Here is a 25,533-nt window from a genome sequence, read left to right on the forward strand (position 1 = left end):
TGCTACAATTGTGGAAGACCCGGACACTACTCAAGTGAGTGTATGGCTCCCTACAAAAGAAGATAAGACTCACATAAAAGGAGAAGCTAAAGAGAAGAATCACCACCAAGAGAAAGAATGAATAGAGATGATCGTTATTAACAAAGATCCTCTCGCAGAAGCAAGGATTCGAAAACGAAGGACAAGTCATCAAAGAGCTACACAAGACGAAGACATCAAGCTAATGTTGGTGAATGGGTATCCGGTCCGACTCCGTCAACCACTCCGAGAGAAGCTATCACTCCGACTCTGAATATGCTCAAGATGAAGGTGTTGCCGGTCTTGCACTTGTGTCATCCAACTCCTACGACATATTTGATTCACTAAATGAATGGATTGGAAGATGCTTCATGGCTAAAGGTCCAAAGGTATCACACCCCGAGTATGTTGATTTCAATAGTGATGAAGATGATTTGCTAGGTGATGATGATTTACTTGTTGACAACTCTATTGATGAAAACCATGATAAACTTGCTATTAATCATGCTAATCAAGATAAAACGAAAGACGATGATAAGAAGGAGATTGAGCGTCTAACTAAAGAACTAAACACTCTTAAGTTAGCTCATGAAACTACCTTAGAAGATCATTAGGATGCCGAATCCATTGCTTGTCATCAATTTAAATTGGTGAAGGATACACATAACATATTTCTCATTCTTGATTCATCCAAGTGATTAATTATTTTCTTCCGGAGTTCGTTCATGATATCAATTCTCAGTTTCAAGTTGTTCATCTTTCTCTTCCGGAGTTCCAACTTTTCTCGGTTATCTAGTCACGATGCTCCATCTAAATCAGTGCAAGGCTTCACCTTGTTTTTTCAACTTCTCTTTCTTTCTATCATCCTTTTATTACCGGAGTTATTCATGGAGGCTCTACATGATGGTTCGTCAAGGATTCCTTTCATTCTTCAATTGTTCTTCAAGATTTCTCTCGAAGTTATGATCTGCCAAGCTATACTCAAAATTAAACATGGTGCTGAACACATGTTTAGTTTTGAGGAGTCCAAGTATTCTTCTTCTTGCATTTCGAAGTGCAATTCTTTGTACCTTATCTTTTGAGATGGTGATATGTCATTCTTGACAATTTCCGTTCGTGCTTCATGATTCAAAATTAGCAAGAGTGAGATATTTTAAATCCATCAATCTCTTTGTTGGAGTAATCTTGGGTGATATTTCACCTACAACCTTCCCTAAGGAATGTTGCTCTTTGTGGTGATTATCTATGATCCAAGTTTTCTCCTTATCACCTCGGTGGAAGAAGCTTTCTATCTTTTCTAGCTCTCAATCAAATATTTTTTCTCGTGAGTGACAGATTGTCAGCTCATAATTTTGAGATGTTTTCCATAATCCCACAACAAGCTTATACTTTTGTTGTTGATAATCCAACAAGTCCGTTCTAGCATTTCTTGTAAGTGTGCTCTTTCAAGATCTTGTTTCCCCCCGTTCATTCCATTCCATTCTTTCATTTCTTCCGGAGGCATTGTGATGTTGCTCTCTTCGACCCATCATCTTGTTTTGTCAAGATCATGTTCTTTCATTACTTATCCATTTAATCAGAGTGTTATGTCTATCATTCCCCTTTTAACCGGAGTCTCATCCAAGTGCTTTCATTTTTCCAAGTTCATATTCCATTCCTTCCATGTTCAACCGGAGTGCTGCCCGAATTCTTTTATTCTTATTCCTTGTCCATCTAATTTTAACCGGAGTGGCTTCAAATCTATCTTGTCCCCTAAGCTCTTGGTTCTCATCATATTCCTTGTTCCTCTTGTCCAACGGACTATTTGCAATCTTGTTCGTCTCCGCTGTATTCTTTCTTTCAAGTTGTTCAACCTCTCAAGGTTCGTGGTTTCACTCGTTTGTCGAAGAAGCAACTTTGTTTTACCTCTTGCTCTTCCGCTTCTCTCTGGTGCCATCCTTAGATCTTGGGATGAGATCTCTTGTAAGGGGAGGAGTGTTGTGACGACCCGAGACCGACGCTCCAGAAGCCTTCGAGTTATTTCGTTGTTGCTGTGTGTTTTATTTATTTGTTGCATCCATCATGTCATTATTTGCATTGCATTGGTACTCCGTTCCCGTCATGTTTTCAAAACTTGCATCCGTTCATGGTTGTCGCTTCTTCCTTGCCTCTGCCAGACCGTTCTCTTCTCTCTTGGCTTCTCTGTGACCTTTTGTCAGACCCTGTTGTCTTTGATTTCGCCTCTCGTCTATATGTCCAGCCTCTCTACACATTTCATCGACCCCTCGCGTGTGCGTCCGAAACTATCCCGAACCCGAACCGCTCAGTCTTGACCGATGGGTTCAGATCATCACCAAACATCCATAAATTATATTCGATTTCTTATTTGGACTCCCAAGCCTATTTATTCTCGACCGTCCGATCTAATCGGAGAGTCCAGATAGCCTCTAAGCTAATCCACATGCTATATAAGAGACAAGCCCTAAAAGTTAGGGAGATGTCCCATCCTCCCAACTGCCGCCACTCCACCAAACCCCCCTCAGGATCCTTCCTCCAACCAGCACCCACAACCTCCTCCCTCAATCTGCGCAGCCATCCAACCAGCACTCGAGCCCGAGCTCCTTCGATGGGAGCCACCAAGAGATCCCTGCTACCCCCCCACCCGGGAGGGATCTCCTCCCGTCTGCCCCTCTCTCCATGGCGCCGTTGCCGCCGGCGAACCCAACCACCTCGACCGTGCCCTGCCTTCCTCCGCCTCACCTGTGACCTCCTCTGCACATGATCCGGCCCTGACACCCCATCCCCGACCTCCTCGTTCGATTCCTCGTCGGATTTGGCAGGTCCCCGTTGCCGTAGCCGCTCCAAGTCCTCTGCTTCGACCAGGACTGGCCTCGTCCCGCTCATCTCCTCCCATGTCTCCCTTCCTCCCCATGCTTCTCTCTCTTCCTTACATCTCTCTCCCACAGGGAACCGCCATGGCCGACAGCCTCCTCAAGCTCCGTCGCCACCGAGAATGAGTCCCTCCACCCCGGATCTAGCGCATGCCTCGTCTCGGACCTCACTTGCGGCTCCATCGCCCCGTCAAGTTCCCGGAGCCACCCTTGCCTGCTGCTGCTCCTTGCATCACCCAGCACTGCCAGGCCAGCCCCCTGCGCCTCAAGTCCCTCCCGCCAGAGCCCCAAGTCAGTCCATCGCCGCCTTGCCAAGTCCCGCGCCAAGCCAGCGGCGCCCTGCCCCGTCGCCGTCGGCAAGCCCCTCGGGTGAACCGCGCCTCGCCGCCACGTTGCCCTACCTCCCTGTCTGCTGTTTCTCCCTCTCTGAACCTCCTCCTTTTCTCATTCGTACAGGAAGCCATTGGTGGAGTAGCTCGCTGCTGGGAGACCCCTCCTCGACCTCCATCGCGCCGGGTTTCTCGTCCCCCCGTCCTTCGCTGTCGCGCCAGAGATCCCCGACGCCGCTGCTCTACTTCTACTCCTTGTCGAGCAGAGGGCCACACCCGCAACCCCTGTCTCGCTCATCCCGAGCGTTGACCGCGACCACTCCATGCACCTGGGCCGCCTCCCCTTCGCCTGTTGACCAAGGCCCAGCATCGCCAGGTCCCCAAGGCCCAGGGTGAGCAACCCCTGGCCTTTCCTTTGTTGGGCTTCCTGTTCAGATGCGGCCCGCATAATGTTTTTCCCAGTCCTGTGAATTTGTCTAATTTTCCAGAGAGCGCCTGTTTTACAGAAAAGTCCCTCTAGATCATGCATTTAATAACTCACAAATGGCGCATCAGATTAAAATAATTTATATATGTAAAATATTTAGAATTTCATCTAGTTTCATAATATGCCACTTTCATCTATGTTTAAAATGTTGTTTGCATTTATTTTGCATAAATAACATGTTAAAATGATTTATTTCATAACTAAATAACCGTAGCTCCGAATTAAATAAACTTTATATGTAAATGGGGTAGAAAAATGAACAGATTAACTTGGTGCACTTTATTTCCTGTTTAACAACATTAAAATATGGTTTAGGGCAGAACAGTACCAAATTCGAAATATGGACATGAGGATTTTCCGGAATTGTTGTTTGTTGTTTCCGACCTTATTTAACTTGCCTTAATAGTTAGTTTACTTATGCTTCACCTCTTGCTATGTTTAACAACATTTAATATGGTTGAGTACATAAACGAGAGTGAATCAAATAAATGAATGTGATGTTTCGTCAGTATGCAACTCGTTGCATATTGAGATCCACTTAATTTGTAGTGTTGTTTGTTGCACTTTGCCATGCCATGACTCATTAAACCAGACATGCATCATATTTCCTTCTGCATCATGCCATGTTTATGCTTGTTGCTTTACCATGATGTTTGCTTCTTTCCGGTTGCGCTTCTCCTTGATAGTTTCGGTTACGTTGCGATTGTGAGGGTTCGTTTGACTATGTTGGTTCATCTACTTCATGGATTCGGTCTTCTTTCTAGCGGGATTTCAGGCAAGATGATCATCACCTTGGATCTCACTATTATCTGTGTTATGCTAGTTGTCTCGATGCTATCGCTATGTCGCGCTACCTACCACTTGTTTATCAAGCCTCCCAAATTGCCATGATTGCCTCTAACCTTTTCACCCTTCTTAGCAAACCGTTGTTTGGCTACGTTACCGCTTTGCTCAGCCCTCTTATAGCATTGCTAGTTGTAGGTCGTTCCATGTTGGGACATGGATATCATGGGGTATCACAATATCTCTTATTTAATTAACGCATCTATATACTTGGTAAAGGATGGAAGGCTCGGCCTTTTGCCTGGTGTTTTGTTCCACTCTTGCCGCCTTAGTTTCCGTCATATCGGTGTTATGTTCCTTGATTTTGCGTCCCTAACACGGTGAGGGTTTATGGGCCCCTCTTGACAGTTCGCTTTGAATAAAACTTTTCCAGCAAGGCCCAACATTGGTTTTACCATTTTCCTAATAACAACTAAAACTTGCATAGGGACTTGCCGCCCCCCGAGGTCCCTTAATCAACCCCCAGGCCAGTGCTCCACGTGAGTGTTGGTCCACCTACCTAGCAGTCGGCGGTGCCGCCTCGGGGCAACTCGAGGTATTTGGCTATCGTCTAGTTTGCATAGACGGTGTTGCCCTGAGAACGAGATACGTGCGGATCCTATCGGGGTATCGACGCACCGGGTGGTCTTGCTGGTTTTGTTTTACCATTGTCAAAATGTCTTGTGCACCGGGATTCCAAGTCTGATCGGAGGGTCTCGCAATGAAGGATTATCTCCATGCATTATGAGCTTGTGATGGGCTAAGTTGGGACACCCCTGCAGGGTTTAAACTTTCGAGAGCCGTGCCCATGGTTATGTGATAGATGAGAGTTTTTAACGTCCGGTTATAGAGAACTTGACACCAGATTTTAATTAAAATACACCAACCGCGTGCGTAACCGTGACTGTCTCTTTTCAGGTGCGTTTGGGAAGAGAACACAGTTGGATTATGTTTGAACATAAGTAGTTCAGGATCACTTCTTGATCATTACTAGTTTGCGACCGTTGCATAGTTCCTCATCTTATTCATGTACTCGTAAGTTAGCCACCATACATTGCTTAGTCGCTTGCTGCAACCTTGCCACTTATCCATTCCATACACATTAAGCTTTGCTAGTCTTGATACCCATGGTAATGGGATTGCTGAGTCCTTGTGGCTCACAATTTACTACAACAACAGTTGCAGGTGCGGGTTATGCGATGTCATGACATGAGAGCGATGCTTGCTTGCTTTTGGAGTTCTTCTTCTTCTTCTTCGATCAAGGGATAGGTTCCGAATCGGGGGAACCTGGGGTTAGCAGGGTGGATGTCGTTCTTCTTTTTCGTTTGATTTCATCCATAGTCGGATCTTGCTCTTCTGTATGATGACTGCTATGTATTGATGTATTGTTGTATGAATGTTGTAGCTTGTGGCGAGTGTAAGCCTTTATCTTGTATTCTCATCTATTCAGTACATGGTATGTTGTAATGATATTCACCTTGCTATGCGCTCAAAATGCGGTTGTGCCCCAATCATGAATTCATCATGTGATTGGGATAGAACCACATCTTGGGCGCTACAGCTCCTTCCCACACCCAAGTGGAAGCCCCATGCCCCGCATTGGCGAAACGATCGATCTATGATCATGCCCACGGCCAAGTGGAATCCCCATGCTCCATGCTAGTGGATAGTCAACTTATGGTGCCCATGGAACTTACCCTCTCCTGTGGCATGCGCTCGCAGCTCCCTCATGTGCTTCACGTGAGCGGGGGCTGGACACAGTGCCTGCGCTTGGGTCAGTCCCATCAGCACTGAGAAACCCAGGGTACCGGGCTATGGCTCGCGGGCCTTCTCCCATGCATGTCACCCCACAGGGTCCCTAGTGTCTGGTCTCCTCGCGTAATGCCCATGCGCAAGCTTGCGAGCGTGTGTCGTTCAGCAAAACTATTGTGTACAGGTTCCCCTCAGGAGTGGATTGTCGGGAGGTCTCGCGAGGTGTGCCCTGAGGGCAATGGACCACCGGCGCTACATAGAGCTAACACTAGTGGTTGGGGCGCACCCATGATGCGCCGCCTCAGAGGAAGTTGGGGCGGTGCTAGGTAGGATGTGCCCCTTTCGCTTTCTTATCTGGACTAAGTATTGTTATTGGATCAAACTCAAAGTAGAGGAATATGAAAGTAGTTGTACATGCAACTTGATGACTGGAACAATAAGACAGCAGTGCAAATGCAACACATTCAGAGAATAGGCTGGCACCAGGGAACGACCCTTTCAGTTTCCTTTTTGGATCTGGATACGAAATTCTTGATAAACTTATTATATTTATACATCACGTGAGAAAGAAAATAATATTCCATCACAGACAACACACAACAATTATAATACCATCGACAGAAGCATTTTGCTGCATGGCAACTAATAAGATACAACAGTAGAAATTGCGCATGTGTAGGCCCCAACGGCGGCGGTGTGCCTCTGATGCCTCCGACCGTGTGGTTACTATGGGAGAAGCTCGCTCACCTCATCCACTATGCGCTTCATCACCCGGTGCACGTCGCCAATGACTCGCCACATCCTTGCCAGCCTATACATACAACACAGCAACAAGAAACATCGATCAAACACCTGCATCATCAGGGTTCTTGAGAGGGGGAGGGCGATCGAGCAGCCTATAATAAATACACGTACATTTGGAGGAGGAGTCGCAGATGACAACTACCCTCCGGGACACGTCTTTGACAAAGGCGACGGTGATGTTGAGCTTGGTCCGGAGATTCCTGATGGTAGCCCTAGTCCTCTTGATGGTGAACGGCTCTGCACCGTTGGCATCCTAGGTCCTCAGTTGCGTGCACTTTTTCTCATACAGTAGCGGAACGCACTCCCCTTCCTGCATACCCATTCATATCTTTTCCTTGAATTAAGTGCACGCATTACCCGAGAGACAACCATTTGATAAGCAAATCCATCTGGAAAAATCAAAACTGAGACGACAAAGCTCTAATGTCAAGTCAGTGATTATTAACAAAAATAAACATGATGGTGCCCTTAGGTATATTTGACAACAAATAATAAGAAATATTAAGTAGAAGTACTCGGTAACAAGCCATAAGCAATTAAGAACTAATCTTAGAACTGACATTGCCATATACTCCCTCCGTTCCAAATTACTTGTCATGGTTTTAGTTCAAATTTGAACTAAAACCACGACGAGTAATTTGGAACAGAGGGAGTATAATGGATCAGGTGTATTTCCAATAAGACTTCACTTTTATTTCATTTGTCAAGAAGTCAAACTAAAGTGGAGAATATCTCTTATATTACATATTTCTTGACCAAAACGTTCTAACAGGCAATGCAGGCAAGAGGTAGTTGATCTCCTTGCACCAAAAGTTCAACAAATCAATTTGCAAACATAAGAGCTGAGGTAAAGCTCCAAATAATGTGGTTAACCTTTTCTTAATTAACACAAGAATATACAGAAAAAGGGACATCCTCATGAATAGCAGCAGAAGGGAAAGCCTAAATGTTTTCTCCGAACTAACGACCCAAAGTACTGAAGTAACCTCTTAAAATTTTCTTGGACAACTGAACTGTCATATATTTTAACCGCAAAAAGAAATGACAGTACAGACTATACCTTGACTACAGTATGCTATCAAATATGTACCTACCAACATAAAGTTTTGGAGTGGTCACTCTCAAGATATTTTCTGTACAACATAAAACTTATTTTAATCTCATTACTTGAGGCAAAAAAATTGAAGGTACATATGGAATATCAAGACTACATAGCTGACTTATATGGACACCAGTATGTACAAAAGTTATCATATATAAAACATTTAGAACAAAAATAATAGCTATTGATCTGAAAACTTGATCGACAAACACAAATAGGGTAATGCTAGCTAGTACCTTTGAAATGCAGAGAGGGGTATTCAAGATGGGATGGGATAGGATTCATCATCAAATGGATCCATAAATGCTTCATTGATGACCAAACTCGCTTTTCTTGTTTAGTGAAATGAATGTTCAGATTGTAAAACTGCATGGGCACTTGTTCAGTTTAGTGCAAGACAACAGTCAGAATCCGTTCAACAAAAGCCAATCAGAGGTAGTACATGTTATCTATCTATCTATCTATCTATCCTAGTTATACTTGCACACTAAATCTACCTATCCCCTTTTTCTTTTGAGAAAATTCCATTTTCGCCTCTTCGATCGACGCAAGACCGCGGTCGAAACCAGGGTCTACACGTACCCCCTCGGCCTCAACCACTTGAGAGATCTCACCGGGAAGGAGATGGTGCTGCAAGTGTCAGCTATATCTATTATTTTACATTGATCTAGAAGCCATCTTGGTTAAAAGTTGCACTTCCCATTCGCTGTATGAGCATAATTCCGTTGGTTATTTTCTGCGACTGGTTCTGAACCGACCTGATTGTTGGTAGGCGTTAGTAGTTGGTACATGATTTCACGTAGTTCTCCTTTCTTACAACTCTTTGAACCTGGTTTGTGCGGCTTAGAAAAACAAATACGTTTAGATGACCACATGCTAAGAATTTTTCGCAGATAATCAGTATCTGGTATATATTCTATTGGTACCTCTTTTCACCCGACATCTAAAGAAAATATAATAATTTGAGCTAAGTGCAACACAAAATAAAATAGAGTATCTGCCAATTAGTAGTACTAGTCATCACTCTGAAATAAAAGTAGCACAAAAGCTCACTGCCGATGCACACACACCAATGAAATGCTAATCTGCCCTTTCTTATGCATGATCTAGTCTCTTTCACATGAAAGTTACAATGGGATTTAGAGGAAGGGGCTGGAGGGGGAGAAAGGTGAGAAAGATGACCTTCGTCGGGAGGCTCCTGTAGTGCAAGCAGTCATCGCAGAGCATATAGAGCACTCCCAACTCCTACAACAATTACTCAGGGTAAACCAAACTCCAAAAAGTTGTCCTCACAATAATCCAAACTCCTACAAAATAATACAACAAGTATTTGCTTTAGCATATGATGCGTACAGTTTGAGAAGAATTCAAAACTATCATACAAAATCTTGCAATTCTTCCTACTCTACTAAGCATGTAAAATCGGTGATGTAAAAGAACGAATGGAAGTAATCAATGCATATTTCTGAACCATCATCAAATGAAAATAATGATGTTTTTGAGAATGTAGCCACTAAAGTAGTTAGGAAAATAGATTAGCTCCTTCTAACAACATACATATATTATCAGGAAGCATCAAGCACATGTTAAAATACTAAAGTGTCTTGCCGCAGAACATTAAAAGAAAAATCTTTATTGCCCTCCTACTTTGTTGAATTGGATTTGCCAGCTACTTGGGTGCTTGGTTTGAAAAAAGTATTCATCAAATAGCAGCGATATAAACCTATTATGTCCAAACAAAAATTTGTCAAGGCGAAAAATGGCATACTGCATAAGACAACAATAATAACTGAACCTGAAGTTGCTGACCCAAGTCTTAAAAGAACACCTAAATCACCATGATGTTTCAACTCCAAAATGGGTGGTTTAATTGAGACCAAAATATCTTAAGCACACAGGAATTAAGAAAAAAATTAGCATAAAGTAGGACATGCTTATCACAATAATGGTAGGGATTTGATGGAACCAAACAGTCCAAATTGGAGCTTTGACTCTCCCCAAGGCTCCTCTCTAATGATTTACGCCACAAGAAACAATTCTGTATATCTATCTCGCCCAAAGCATCACCCATGGGGCTGTGGTTCCCTTGGTTTATTTGCAAGCATCAAAGCAGGCTTCAACATGTATGTATGCAATTTTTCAGGGGATGTAAACTACACAATGGTCTACAAAAGACTTGATTGATGTGTGGCCAGTCGCATTGACTAAGAAGGTGTGGCATCCATAAAGAAAACACAAGGGCGAACAACAGATCATTGTGAACCACGAACCACAAGCAGCAGAATAGATTGAGCAATCAGACCACAATCATAACCACAGTCTGAATAAAAACAAACACATGACGTGTGAAGCATACATAGTAGCAAGTAAATACTCAAATAACAACAGATAACCAAATGTAAAACACATAGAAAAGAATTAAGAGGGTCAAGAGGAATAAGTGTGATACCTCAACATGAACCAAAGACTAAATCCAATTTCTAAATGTGAGAACGATCATTGTAGCACATGCAAGGAGGCACAAAAATTGATCTTCCTCCTGATCAGCGACTTAGCCTTTGTGGCAACCGCTGAAACATTAGTGGCTGATGCTTGTTTTAGCCTAGTTATGGAATCATTATGCTCAGCGGTCCCTCTTGAGCCCTTCTCTCCATCGGTAGGTATGTTTTCAGCACCGTTAGGTCCTACAAGACAAAGAGATGCCACAGAAAAGGAGATCAAATGATTAAAAATTGAACCACCAAGAGGATTGGCCTATGAAGCTAATTATGTTTTCTAAATTCTGGCCCTCTCTTTAATGACTGCATTTTCTAATTTATACGACTCTGTTTACTTCACTATGGTCAGATACAACAAAGCTCTCATCGGGCCATTCTTAACATGAAATATCTTCACCTTCATGTAAGCACAAAGTTGATTATGTTCTTAGCCATTTCTACCATGAGGCATATGTTCAGAAGAGCTGACCCTTTCTTGCAAGTTAACAAACTGCATAGGCACACATCTGTTGTTCCGCTGAGTTGACAAAAAAATTTGGAATCCACATGTTGGGGAAAACAACACAATTAAATGACAAGGCATTTATTTTACCCAAAGCAAATTATATGCTTTTCCTGAGATTGCTGCTTCTGCTTATTATGTTTTAATCCTAGCTTTCATCCCAACATTGATAGGAATGGCCAAAATTGAAACAGGAAATTGCTTGGTTAAGAAAAGATAGAGACGTGTGAGTGTATCCTTCGTTCTTAGGGAAACAGAGAGTTCCTAGGGATCAATACTATTACCTAACTGACTTTACCAACAGTTTCCCAAACACCACCATACTGGTTCATGCCCAGAACTAAAGCCACCTTTTAACTGCTATCTTCATGATGCAAGTCCTTGAGGGTCTCCACTCTCCAGGTTCCTTCGATGCAGCTCGTCCTATGCGCCGTCGTCAGCGAGGGGTGATATAGAAATGCCAATCAATCAGACCTAAACCCAAACTCTAACAAACGAAACAAGGGAACAAGTCTCATGAGATTTCCTGCTTGGCTCCGCGGAAGCAAGGGGATCTAGGTTTGGGAGGGTGCGGCTTGCCTCGAGGACGCAGATCTCATTGTTGACAAGGCGGGAGGCCCGGGGATATTGAGACCAGCTGGTCGTCATCCGTGCCGTCGACGGCCATCGATGGTCTCTTCCACCGAGGCCCCTGCAGCCGGCCGCTGCACCGACCCGATGCTGCAGCTCCTCTTCGTCTTGTTCGACCACTACAACTGCGGCAAGGAGGTCCATGAATTGGAGCGACGACCGACGAGGAGACGCGCAGAGGAGGAGGCCGGCGGCATGGTAAGAGGAGGGGTACAGAGGAGGAGGCAGGCGGCATGGGGAAGAGAAGGGGCTCGGAGCAGGCGCAGATGCAGAACGAGGGTGGCGGCGCAAGGAGAATCGAGGGAGAGGAGAGGAGGCGGCGGCGAGGGAAGAGGGTCTCGACCCGTCATGTGGAGACCCTGGGCTAGGTCTTGCCCAAGTGCTTTTGTCTCCTATATGTACTACCGTCTCATTTTTTTTCTATCGATAGCACAGTAAAAGGACACGTAGGCATCGCGGTTACTCGCCCTTTGTGCGACTCTTAAAGGGTTTAATTTTCCCTCACGCGACCTGCTTGCGTGTTAAAGGAGGGCTCCTAAGCATCACGTCTCACGAGTCTTCACTAGCTCCCGAAGCCCCTCACCTCCTGGCTTTGTCTAGGCATCACGACCTGACATTTCAGCGACGGGTGAGGTATGCACGGGGCTGGGCCCTGTCGACGCAGAGCACAAATGCAAGCAAGAGAGAAAACGAGCATGGGAAGGAAACCCGCAGATCATAAACAGTTATTACAAACTTCAAGTGTTTCGCAAATTAAAACGTTGTCAGACACCTCCGTGAGGCAGAGTTAGTCTATTGTAGGATGATAAAGGAAACTTCCAGAAGAAGGGTTGTCATCGCCATCGCCGTCGCCCACCACGGTCTCGACGGGTTCCCCGTCGCCGCTGCAGGAGAACCTCTCAAGCAGCAAGCTCACATGGCCTTCCACAGCTTTTGCCAGGACTGCGTGAGATCCTTCAGGGACAGGGCCTATCACCTCACCGAAGTTGAAGCCAGGATCATGGAGGAGGAGGTGGCTAAAGACATGGGTCGCCGCCATGGAGAAGAGGTCACGACACTCCTCCTCCAGGATACCGTCCACCTTCCGGGCCGTTTCCTCGACTTCGTCCACAAGCTTGGAGGAGAGCTCAGCGTAGCCGTTGCCGTGGCCGGCAAGAGGAGCCTCTAACTTCTCCCTACATATGGAACTCAGGGCCTGGCAGGCCCTGAACTCAAGAGAAGAAAAGGTGGTGTGGTCCTGCACAGCTTTCACGTCGGCGTCAGCTTGGATCTTCTTCTCCCTGGCGTCAAGCTTCGTGTTGGTCTGAGAGACGTGCTTGGCATGGACCTCTTGGGCGTTGGTCACCTGGCCTTGCAATGCCTCCTGACGACCGTGCTCCGCGACCTATTCGGCCGCTACCTTCGCCAACCCAGAGTCGTGATCCGCGAGCTTCGTCTCGCGGGCCTTGAGGTTGTCTTCCCACAGCTGGAGCAGCTGCGCCTGCGCGGTCCGTTTGTCTTGAAGTGCCTTCAGGCCGGCTTCCGCTTCTTCGCAACGCTTGGTGGCCGCCCCTACCTCGGCGAGGGAGCTCTCGAGAGCCGCCTTTGCCCAGGCGGCCACCTCCATGCTCTCCATGATGGCGGCATCAGCCCGTGCATGTTTTTCTTGAGCGGTAGTGTCGAGCTGACGCCACCCTGCCTCGAGCCTCAGGTGCTCGTTGGCAAGGCGCACCTCGGCTTCCTGCAAGTCCACCCCGAGCCGATCGAGCGTGGACCGAGCATCAGCCAAGGCCCCACACCTGAGAAAGGTGCCGCAGTTCACAATGGCGAGAGCTTGGCGGGGCGGCAGCGTCCCAGAGCCCGTCGTCGCCACGACCGAAGAGGCCCGGGCGTCCTCCGCTTGAGGCACAGGGGGCTCAGGGTCGTTCCCCGTGCTCGGCTCACCTGGCGCACCTGGGGGGGATTGCCACATCGGTTCCCTGAGCTGCGGGAGTAGGCACAGCTTGAGGTTGCCCCGTGGCGCGCCCTACGTCGTGCTCAGATGCGGGGACAAGACAGTCGGCGGGGGCTGTGACTCCCCGTCCTTATCCGCAGGTCGAGCCTTGGTGGCCTTAGCACTTAGCGTCGGCGGTGTTGGGAGTTGGTCTGCCACGGCTTTGGTGGTTGGCACCGACGGTGCTGGGGGTTGCCGTTGTGGCTTTGGTGATTGGGCCTCTAGCACCATTGTGACGCCAGCGTGCCCGAGCGCGATTCCAGGCCAGTGCGAGGCACCCCCGCGGCTACCGAAGCTACGGCCGAGTGCCGACGTCCCTCTCAGAATGGAGGGCACCTTCGCTCCAGTCGTTACCTTCTTCCTGTTCTCCTCGCCGCCGCCCTGGCTCCTACATGGGTGTCACGTCTAACGAGGCGACCCCGCAGTCACCGCAAGGCACTGACGAGCTGGGGCCACAGGACAGGAAGATTGGAGTTGAGCAAGAAGCTGAAACTCTTATAGGCGGGCCCGAAGAGGCAGAGTAGTAGGTGTGCGTGGGTTGGCTGCGGCCGTGCTGTATTAAAGTCTTCAGGCTGGGTGTGAGTGAGTATCGATGAACACGCAATTAAACAGATCGAGAAGCTGCCCTTCTCTTATCGGCCTCCTTTCCTTTTCTCCCAGATCCCCTCTCCCTGCCGATCCTTCTCTCCCACCTGCCCTGTAGATCGGTGCTGTTACAAGTGGTATTAGAGGTCCAGTCGATCTGGAGACTGCGTACCCCAAGCCGCGCTACCAGAGGCCCAGCAACTCGCGGATCTGATCTGATCCGTCAACGAGGGGCGTGCGGTGAACGACGCTCGCCTGGAGGCGATCTAGGCATCCCTCGAGCTCTGGAGGCCGGCGGTCTCCAACCTGCAACGCGAGCTCGACGAGCTCCGCACCCAAGTGGGACAGATCGCTCTCCATCCGGCACTCGCGACGCAGGGCGAGGCGGTGGAAGAAGTGCTGGTGCCTCCGGCACCGTCTCCTCCAATGACGGGCCCCGAGCACCACAGGCCAAGTGGCCACGGCGAGATCTTCAACTCCGGGGGTGGGGCTCACGGGGTAGTCACTACCCTGTAGCCGCCTCCGGTCAAGGGTACGCACCAATCGCCGTCGGAGAATTACGCATCTGTAGGAGTTGGGCCGAGTCGCATAATTAGTTGGGAGTCGCCACACGCCACGCAGCAGTCACCACACGCGCATCAATGGGCATTGCCGAAATTGGATTTTCCCCAATTCGATGGCGAAAATCCACAGTTCTGGAAGTCCAGATGTGAAAAATACTTCGATGTCTACGACATTCAACCCGATATCTGGGTGCATGTAGCCACCTTACACTTAACAGGCACCGCAGCTCGCTGGCTGCAGTTGCACGAGGCGGCGAGTTGTCTATCCACTTGGGAGGGTCTGTGTGCAGCCCTGAAGGAGAAGTTTGGACGGGACCAGTACCAAATGCATCTTCGTCAGTTTAACATGCTGAAACAAACAGGGTCCGTAGATGAGTATATGGGGCAATTTGAGGAGTTAATGCATCATATACTCGCTCATAACTCTGGGTTCGACCCAATCTATTTTACAACTCAATTCCTAGATGGGTTAAAAGCTGAAATTCGTGCTGGAGTTGCTTTACACCGGCCCCAAAACTTGGACTCTGCGTTTTCCTTGGCCTTGTTGCAAGAAGAGCTGGTGGAGGTGATGCCACGGCGGGAATACATGCGGTATGATCCAGCGCCACCAAGACCTCCAGCACGGCCAGCACCAGCGGTGGCTGTGCCAGCAGTGCCACCGCGCGTACCGTTGCCTGCTCCACAAGCTACAGTGGAAGATCGCCGAGCGATGGACGCCACGCGTGCAGCGGATCGTCATCCTGAACCAGGGCGAGGTGAAGACCGTGTAGCTGCACTGCGCAACTACCGCAGAGCAAGAGGGCTGTGCTTCAAATGCGGCGATCGCTGGGGCCAGGGCCATCAGTGCGCGGCCACTGTCCAGTTACATGTAGTGGAGGAACTCCTTGAGCTGTTGCAAGCAGAAGAGCAAGACAGGCACGAAGCAGAATCTGATTCAGAGGAAGAGGTGCTCATGTCAATCTCGAAGTTAGCCACGACAGGGCAAACCACTCCACGCACAGTACGTCTGCTGGGACAGATTGGTGAACGTGAAGTGTTGATACTGGTGGATTCAGGCAGCTCCCACAGTTTTGTCAGTGAAGAGGTGGCGATAAGTGTAGCAAGTCAAGTGCAAGCGACGGCACTGTGTCAGTAAAGATAGTAGATGGAGGAGTACTGTCGTGCAACGGGTACATACATGCTTGCAAATGGACGACGCAGGGGCATCCAATTTACCACGGATTTGCGGGTACTATCTTTGGGCTGCTATGACATGGTGCTTGGAATGGACTGGCTAGAACAATGTGGACCGATGCTAGTGGATTGGGGAGCTAAAACACTTCGGTTTCAGCATGAAGGGAAGAGCATTCTGCTTCAAGGCCTGACAAACGTGTCCCCAACAGTGGTGGCAATATCAATGACAGAGTTGCAGGAGTTAGAGAACAGTAATTCCATTGCTCACGTGGTAATGCTGAGTATGAGTGAAGGGCAAGTTGAAATTACACCAGTACCAGCCACTATTCAGCAAGTCCTAGACGAGTACCAGGACCTGTTTCAGGAGCCGACAGAGTTGCCACCGCACAGAGAGTGGGACCATGCCATTCCCTTACTGCCAGGAGCAAAACCAGTGAATCTCAAGCCATACAGGTACACACCAGAACAGAAAGACGAGATCGAGGCTCAAGTTAAAGAAATGCTAGCTAAAGGGCTTATTACCACCAGCACCAGTCCGTTCGCGTCCCCAGTTCTGCTGGTGAAAAAGAAGGATCAAACATGGCGACTGTGTGTGGATTTCAGACATCTGAACGCAATCACCCTTAAGGCCACATATCCAATGCCGATAATTGAGGAACTCCTGGACGAACTAGCAGGGGCCTGCTGGTTTTCCAAGATGGACCTGCGGGCTGGGTACCACCAGATCAGGTTGGTGCTAGAGGATGAATTCAAAACCGCATTCAAGACGCATATGGGTCACTTCCAATTCAAAGTTATGTCGTACGGTCTTGCTTATGCCCCAGTCACATTCATGGGAAATATGAACACCGTGTTGGCCCCAGTCAACCGCAAAGGAGTTGTGGTTTTCATGGACGACATCTTAGTCTTCACAAAAACGTTGGAGCAACACAGAGTCCTTCTTGCACAGGTGTTGCAACTGTTGAGGAAGCATCAGTTTTACGTTAAATTGTCCAAGTGTTCGTTTGCACAGCAAACAATCAACTACCTGGGACACTATGTGAGCAAAGATGGAGTGTCAACCGATAAAAGCAAGGTTCAGACAGTGCAGGAGTGGCCAGTGCCTGACTCAGTTAAACAACTCAAAGGATTCCTTGGACTAGCATGCTACTACAGGAAGTTTGTCAAACATTTCGGGATCATCTCCAAACCATTGACAAATCTTCTTAAGAAGAATACACCATTTGTGTGGACTCCAACCACAGATGCAGCCTTTCGGGCACTCAAGCAAGCGTTAATCGAAGCCCCAGTGTTGGCCCTGCCAGACTTTACCAAGCAGTTCGTGGTCGAAACTGACGCGAGTGGCACGGGCATTGGAGTAGTCCTCATGCAGAACTCGCATCCAATCACGTACCTGAGCAAAGCACTGTCGCCACACAATTTGGGGCTCTCAGCTTACGTAAAGGAGTGCCTGGCATTACTGTTGGCAGTGGACAGATGGAGGCCATACCTCCAACACGCAGAATTTGTGGTGAGAACATATCAGAAAAGCTTGCTGCACCTAACTGACTAGCAACGTGCGTTCACTAAGCTAGTGGGGCTGCAGTTTGCCATCCAATACAAAGCCGAGTTGACTAATCGCGCTGCGGATGCTCTGTCTCGACGAGATCATGGCAAAGGGGGCGAACTGGTGGCGATCTCAGTCTGCAAGCTGGCTTGGCTGGAAGCAATCAAAAACAGTTACCAAAACGACCCCCATGCTACAAAGAAGCTCACCATCTTAGCTTTAGACCCGGCCAGCGAATCGGAATTTTTATTACAGGACGGAGTCCTCCGATTTCAAGGCAGAATCTGGATTGGAGAGGATGCGCAAATACAACGCCATCTAATCAACTCGCTACATTCGAGCGCGGCCTGGGGTCACTCTGGATTCCATGCCACTTACAATCGCATCAAACGATTGTTCGCCTGGAAAGGACTGAAGAAACATGTCAAGGATACGGTCAAGAACTGTATGGTGTGCCAGCAAGCAAAGACAGAGAGGATATCACTGGCAGGCCTGCTCCAACCATTACCAATACCGAAGAAACCATGGGAAGTTGTGTCACTTGATTTCATCGAAGGCCTGCCCAAGTCCTGTGGGTATGACGCGATCTTAGTGGTAGTGGACAAGTTCTCGAAATATACCCACTTCGTGCCAATGACACACCCATACACAACTCTCCAAGTGGCCAAGTTGTTCATGCGAGAGATATTTCGTCTCCACGGGCTACCACTGGCTCTCATATCAGACCGGGATAGAGTATTTACGAGCAATGTGTGGCAGGAATTGTTCAAGCTGTGCCGCACTGAACTGCGAATGAGCTCATCTTATCATCCGCAGACGGACGAGCAGACGGAAAGGGTGAACCAATGCCTGGAGACCTATCTCAGATGTGCCGTCCATGCGTGCCCGGCCAACTGGGCGAAATGTTTAGCGCTTGCCGAGTTTTGGTACAATACTTCATTTCACTCATCGCTGGGCAGGACTCCGTTTGAAGTCATATATGGCCACATGCCTCGCGAGTTCGGGGTGTCGCAGATCGACAACTGTTTTGTGCCAGACCTGGCAGCATGGCTACATGAGAGAGAGATCATGATACAACACTTACAACAACAACTAAAGAGGGCGCAGGATCGCATGAAGGCGCAAGCTGATCGGCACCGAACTGAGCGTTCGTTTGAGGTCGGGGATTCAGTATTGCTCAAACTACAACCATTTATTCAGACATCTATCGCCCAATGGCCATTCCACAAACTTGCCTTCAGGTATTATGGCCCTTACAAGATCATTTCCAAGGTGGGGGCAGTGGCATACAAACTGGACTTGCCGCCCACAAGCAAAATCCATCCAGTGGTGCACGTCTCTTTGTTGAAGAAGGCAGAAGGCGCCGAGGTGCAGGTAAGCCCTGACTTACCGCCTGCTAACGAGATTTTGCAGGCAGAACATGTGCCGCTGGCCATCCTAGCCACCAAGCAAGTCAGAAAAGCAAGCAAGGCAAGCACTCGTCTCTTGATACACTGGGAGGGACCGCCGGCATCGTTGGCCACCTGGGAAGACCCAGTTCCACTTCAACATCAGTTCCCCACCACACCGCCTCGGGGCAAGGCGGCACTCAAGGAGGGGCGAATGTCACGTCTAACGAGGCGACCCCGCAGTCACCGCAAGGCACTGATGAGCTGGGGCCACAGGACATGAAGATTGGAGCTGAGCAAGAAGCTGAAACTCTTACAGGCGGGCCCAAAGAGGCAGAGTAGTAGGTGTGCGTGGGTTGGCTGCGGCCGTGCTGTATTAAAGTCTCCAGGCTGGGTGTGAGTGGGTATTGATGAACACACAATTAAACAGATCAAGAAGCTGCCCTTCTCTTATCGGCCTCCTTCCCTTTTCTCCCAGATCCCCTCTCCCTGTCGATCCTTCTCTCCCACCTGCCCTGTAGATCGGTGCTGTTACAATGGGTGAAGGGTTAGCACAGACAGACAGATCACGGAGGCATGACACAAGGATGGGCTGGGGCGCTTACTCGTCATGGGTGCCTCATTTCCTCTTCCTCCCGGTGGCAGACAACGCGTCGTCGCCCCCCTCCCGCGTTGCTCCAAGGTTGCGTGCATAGCGACTAGCCGGGTCTCCGTTCTTCCTGAGGACATGAGAAGCCCCACGGAGAGGCGAGGCCACCGTCGGTGCGGTCACCCCCCCAACAGCATGAGCCCCCACCGCCAGTGGCTGGATAACCGCGACGCTAGGCCGCACCTCACTCACCACGTCGATGGGCCGAAGGGATGCCGCCTGAGGTAGCGCGTCTGCGCCCTCGTCGTTGTCGGGGAGGGCACGAAAAGATCGATGAGGATGGGGCGAAGGCGTCAGGTCAGTGTCGTCCTCCGTTCCCTTCGAGTCCTCGTCGCCGTCGCTCTCGCCGGAGGACAGCTCCACGTGCGAGCTGGCATGGCCGCTCGACACAAGCCACCACTAGTTAAAGGCGAGCATCTCCACGACTAGCTCCGAAGTGTCCTCATAGATGTACAGCAGGGACGCGACCTCAGTGGGGTCCTCAGGGAGGTAGCCGAGCAGGGACCCATGGCCCCGTCTAACTCCTCGGTTTTCAAGCCAGTGGCGTGCAGCCTCATCGCATCCCTAGTGCCGGTGTACTCCCACATGGGCCACGGGCGCGCCTAGAGAGGCGCGATGCACAACCCCAAGAACTCCTTGATGATCATTGCCCCCGTCAGCTTCACTTCCCCGTGTCTAGCTATTTGTTCCAGTACGGGCTTTGCCCTGGGGTCGACAAGCTTCTTGTGGCCCCACCTAGGATTCTGCGCGGTCGGGGCTGCTGGGGTCTGCAAGTGAGGGTTCACTCGGCGAGTGTCCATGAGGACCCAGTGCTGCCGGTAGCCCTCCGCCTTCTGCCCAGCCTTCAGGCGGGCACCTCCACCTTTGACATCACTAAAAGAGATGCACGTGGAGCGCTGGTCCGGGGCGGTGAACCACGGGGCTGAAGAAGTGGCGGAAAAGCGCCACCGAGGGCTCACGCCTACGAAAGCCTCGCAGTAGAAGGTGAAGATGGCCAGAAGCAGAATGGAGTTAGGCTGGAGGTGAAGGGGATGGATCTGGTAATGGGTGAGGATGACGTAGAAAAATTGGAGAATGGCAGAACCAACCCGGTGTAAATGTTGTGGAGGAAGAAGGGGTAGGCGGACTGTAACGCCCCGAGACCGATGTGCCAGGTGTCCGTCAGTTATTCGCTGTCGTGTCGGGTCTTTTGCTTGCGTGTTGCTTTTCATCATGTCATCATGTGCATAGCATCATCATGTTTTCAAAACATGCATCTGTCCCGGCCTCCCTGTTTCTTCCGTTGTCCGTTCTGAGCCCAGACACACTTGCACGCGCCCGCGACACGTCCGAAATATTATTTTATAAGTGGCCGGAAAATGTTCTCGGAATGGGTTGAAAGTTGGCATGCGGTGTTGTTATGTTGTGGGTAGGCCGCCTGCCAAGTTTCATCGCATTCGGAGTTTGTTTGACGCCCCAACGGATAACTATAGCGGCAATATAGCCGGTCTAACGTCGGTCGTTTTCGGTCTCCGGAAACAGTCGCCGGGCCTCCCTCTCTTCTCTTCTCTCAGCTCGAGACCGTCTACACAGCCCACTACCTACCGCCAGGCCCTACCTAACCTCTCTCGTCAGCCCGCGGACCTCCTCCCGCGCGCGTCCGAAATCTGTCCCGGACCCGACCCGGGCAGTCGTTACCGTTGTGTCCGGATCATCCCCAAACATCTACAAAACATCACCGTTTTCTTATTTGGGCTCCCTAACTATTTTATTCGCGACCGTACGTTTACGATCATAGGGATGAGGTAGCCCCTAACCTAACCCACCTGCGTATATAATGGGCAACCCTAGAAATTAGGGATCTGTCCCATCCAACCCCTCTCAGCCGCCGCCGCCACTTCCTTTGTTTTCAACGCCAAGCCAACCAGTTTTCTTCCCCGTTCCAAAATCTCCGCAGCCAACCACATCTCCTCGAACCAAATCATCATCGTCTTCTCCACCCAACCAACCACCAACCGCAGCGCCCGACCTCGAGACCCTCCGCAGCCAGCCAGCGCTCGATCCAGGCTGGATCGAGGCCTCGACCTCGCTCGCCTCTGCCCCGAGCGAAGCTTCTCCCGCAGCCAGCCGGACCTTCTCCTCCTTACCTCGTCGCTGATGTGCTCCACCGACGCCCCGAACCAGCACCATGGAGACGCCACCCTGCCGCCCTGAACCGGATCCCCGACGTCCCCGTCGTCTGTATCTCTTCCGGCGAGCACCACCAGGTTGTGGCGCCCCTGCCTTCCATCTCTCCCTTCCGCTCTCCTCTCTCGCTCACGTTTCTCTCTCCCTCCCTCTCTGTGTCCAGCGCCGGGCATGGAGCCCCGATGCCCAGGAGCTTCGTCCTCGACCCGAGCTGGCCCGGATCCGTCCATCTCCGACACCCCATCGTCGGGTCGTCAAGTCCCTTGCCTCGTCCGCATCTGCCTCGTCGTCGCCGGAGTTCCAAGCTGCGTCGCTGCCTCCCTGCTTCGCCCTGTTTCAGCCTCGCCCTCATCGAGCAGAGAACGAGCGCACTTCGTGCGTTGACCCGCGTCTGGGCCACCTCCCCTTCGCCTGTTGGTCAAGGCCCAGCCGTGCCAAGATCCGGCCTCGCCTCGGCCTGCCTCTCCCTCCGACTGGGCCAAGGCCCATGGGTGAGCCGCCACCCAGCGCCGCCTCTGTTTTTTTCCTTCCTGCTGCTGGGCTAAGCCAGATTCGGCCCGTGATGGTTTTTTTTCGGGTCCTGCGATTTTGTCCAATTATCCAGAGTTTGCCAGCTTTACAGTTTAGACCCTCATGTTCATGTATTTAATAACTCACAATTCGTGCATCGAATTAAAATGATTTATATATGAAACTTGCTCAGAATTTTGTGTAGATTAATAATATCCAACTTTCATCTATGTTTGAAATGCTTAAAATGTTGTTTGCATTAATTTACTCCTATGCCATGTTAAAATGATTTAATTCATAACTAAATAACCGTAGCTCCGTTTTTAACAAACTTTATATGTAAATGGGGTAGAAAAATGCCTAGTCTAACATGGTGGCTTTATCTTGCATGTTTAACAACTCTAAAATTGTGTTTAGGGCAGAACAGTACCAAACCTTAAATTATGCATATGAGGAGTTTCCGGAATTGTTGTTCGTTGCTTCCGGCCTCATTTAACCTTGACTAGATAGGTAGTTTTCATTTGCTTCACCTCTTGCCATGTTAATCAACATTTAATCTTTTTGGGTACATAAACGAGAGAGAACTAAATAATTGATGTGGTGTTTTGGCAATATGCAACTCGTTGCATATCGAGCTCCACTTAATTTGTAGGATTGTTTGTGCATTTTTCCATGCCATGCTTCATTAAACCGGACATGCATCATAATTGTTTGTGCATCATGCCATGTCTATGCATTGGTTGTTTACTATGTTGTTTGCTTCTTTCCGGTGTTGCTTCTTCGGGTTGGTTCCAATAACGTCGTGTTGTGAGGACCCGTTCGTCTACGTCCGTTTAACTTCGTCATGGACTCGTTCTTCTTCCTTGCAGGATTTCAGGCAAGATGATCATACCCTCGTAATCACTACTATCTTTGCTATGCTAGTTTGCTCGCTCTTTCGCTATGCCAATGCTACGATGCCTACCTTTTGCTTGTCAGCCTCCCAATTGCCATGTCAAACCTCTAACCCACCTTGTCCTAGCAAACCGTTGATTGGCTATGTTACCGCTTTGCTCAGCCCCTCTTATAGCGTTGCTAGTTGCAGGTGAAGATTGGAGGCCGTTCCTTGTTGGAACATATTTATTTACTTGTTGGGATATCACAATATATCTTATTTAATTAATGCATCTATATACTTGGTAAAGGGTGGAAGGCTCGGCCTTATGCCTGGTGTTTTGTTCCACTCTTGCCGCCCTAGTTTCCGTCATATCGGTGTTATGTTCCCGGATTTTGCGTTCCTCACGCGGTTGGGCTATAATGGGAACCCCTTGATAGTTCGCCTTAAGTAAAGCTTTTCCAGCAATGCCCAACATTGGTTTTACCATTTGCCACCTAGCCTTTTTCTTTTCCCTTGGGGGTCGCGCGCCCAAGGGTCATCATTATTTTACCCCCCCCCCCCCGGGCCAGTGCTCCTCTGAGTGTTGGTCCACCTGTCAGCTACCGGTGACCACCAGGGGCAACTCTGGGCTGGCCTACCCGTACCTAGGAAAATCTGAGTGTGCCCTGAGAAAGAGATATGTGCAGCTCCTATCAGGATTTGTCGGCACATTCGGGCGGTGTTGCTGGTTTAGTTTTACCCTGTCGAAATGTCTTGTTGTACCGGGATACCGAGTCTAATCGGAACGTCTCGGGTGGAGGTATATTCCTTCGTTGACCGTGAGAGCTTGTGATGGGCTAAGTTGGGACACCCCTGCAGGGATTTGAACTTTCGAAAGCCGTGCCCGCGGTTATGGGCAGATGGGAATTTGTTAATGTCCGGTTGTAGAAAACCTGAACTTGACCTTAATTAAAATGAATCAACAGCGTGTGTAACCGTGATGGTCTCTTTCCGGCGGAGTCCGGGAAGTGAACACGGTTGTTGGAGTTATGCTTGACGTAGGTTGTTATAGGATCACTTATTGATCATACTCTTATCGACCGTGTTTTGCCTTCTCTTCTCGCTCTCTTTTGCGTATGTTAGCCACCATACATGCTAGTCGCTTGCTGCAGCTCCACCTCATACCTTTACCTTACCCATAAGCTTAAATAGTCTTGATCGCGAGGGTGTGAGATTGCTAAGTCCCTGTGACTCACAGATACTTCCAAAACCAGCTTGCAGGTGCCGATGAGTCCGTGCAGATGACGCAACCAAGCTCAGGAGGAGCTCGACGAAGATCTTGTCCTTTGTGTTGTTTCTTTCTAGTCGATCAGTAGTGGAGCCCAGTTGGTGTCGATCGGGGACTTTGTCGCATTTGGGGTTCTTCTTTTATTTTGGTTCCGTAGTCGGACCATGAGTGTATTTGGTTGATGTAATGTTTATTCATGTAATTGTGTGAAGTGGCGATTGTAAGCCAACTATGTAATCTCTTTCCCTTATGATATTACACGGGTTGTGTGAAGATTACCTCACTTGCGACATATGCCTTCAATGCGATTATGCCTCTAAGTCGTGCCTCGACACGTGGGAGATATAGTCGCATCGAGGGTGTTACAAGTTGGTATCAGAGCCTTCCCCGACCTTAGGAGCCCCATTGCTTGATCGTTATTAGCGGCCGAGTTGTGTCTAGAAAAATGTTTTGAGTCATTTAGGAATTATATATCGGAGAGTTTAGGAATTCTTTTTACTCCCCAGTCCCTTCATCGCTCTGGTAAGGCATCCTGACGTAGAGTTTTGACTCTTCTCTTCTCAAATTTCACTAAAAAAAATTTAGGATCACGCGGGTATCTTGGAATCGTTCCGATGGTTTTACGATGAGAACATTGTCTTGGTGCCTCCTGTCAGGGGTTTAGTGGAAGTGTCCCGGGGAGTTGAGCTCTGAGGTGTTGTCATCATAATTTTATCATTGCAGTTCTGGAATACCTGAGTTTAGTACGCCGACATCGAAAATCTCTTTTATGCAGTTCGTTGGTGAGATAACCTCGACGCCACCCAGTACTGGGGCGGGAGTTCGGGAGTATTGCCATAACTTGTATAAGGGATGCTTTTCGAAGGTTGAGGTAGATGCTTTCCGAAGGTTTCTTGGTTATGTGTTGAAGGATGGATACAGCTGGATGTAGGATTTGCTAGTTTTGGGTGAGATATTATGCTTCCCCTGTATCCCCAACACCTGATTGCATAACCGGAAAGGTTCGGGAGTTTCATAGGTGGG

The 25,533-nt window shown here is 49.0% G+C and overlaps 1 long non-coding RNA gene across 7 annotated transcripts; it reads right to left on the reverse strand.

Annotated features, from left to right (window-relative positions):
- Positions 1 to 6,741: 6,741 nt before the first annotated feature.
- On the reverse strand, positions 6,742 to 12,194 carry LOC125530625 (uncharacterized). 7 transcript variants are annotated; one of them, XR_015616233.1, is made up of 5 exons: positions 11,764 to 12,194; positions 11,535 to 11,671; positions 10,634 to 10,868; positions 7,194 to 9,491; positions 6,742 to 7,089 (listed from the first exon to the last, which is right to left on the reverse strand). It is a non-coding gene; the product is annotated as an uncharacterized LOC125530625 (long non-coding RNA). The 7 variants fall into 7 exon arrangements; XR_015616232.1 differs by having other exon boundaries at positions 11,469 to 11,671; XR_007292968.2 differs by having other exon boundaries at positions 7,194 to 8,550; positions 9,367 to 9,491; positions 11,469 to 12,193.
- Between the last annotated feature and the right edge of the window lie 13,339 nt (positions 12,195 to 25,533).

Source organism: Triticum urartu, chromosome 2A (genome assembly GCF_056163025.1).
Source record: "Triticum urartu cultivar PI428250 chromosome 2A, HENAU_Tu73, whole genome shotgun sequence".
NCBI lineage: Eukaryota > Viridiplantae > Streptophyta > Magnoliopsida > Poales > Poaceae > Triticum > Triticum urartu.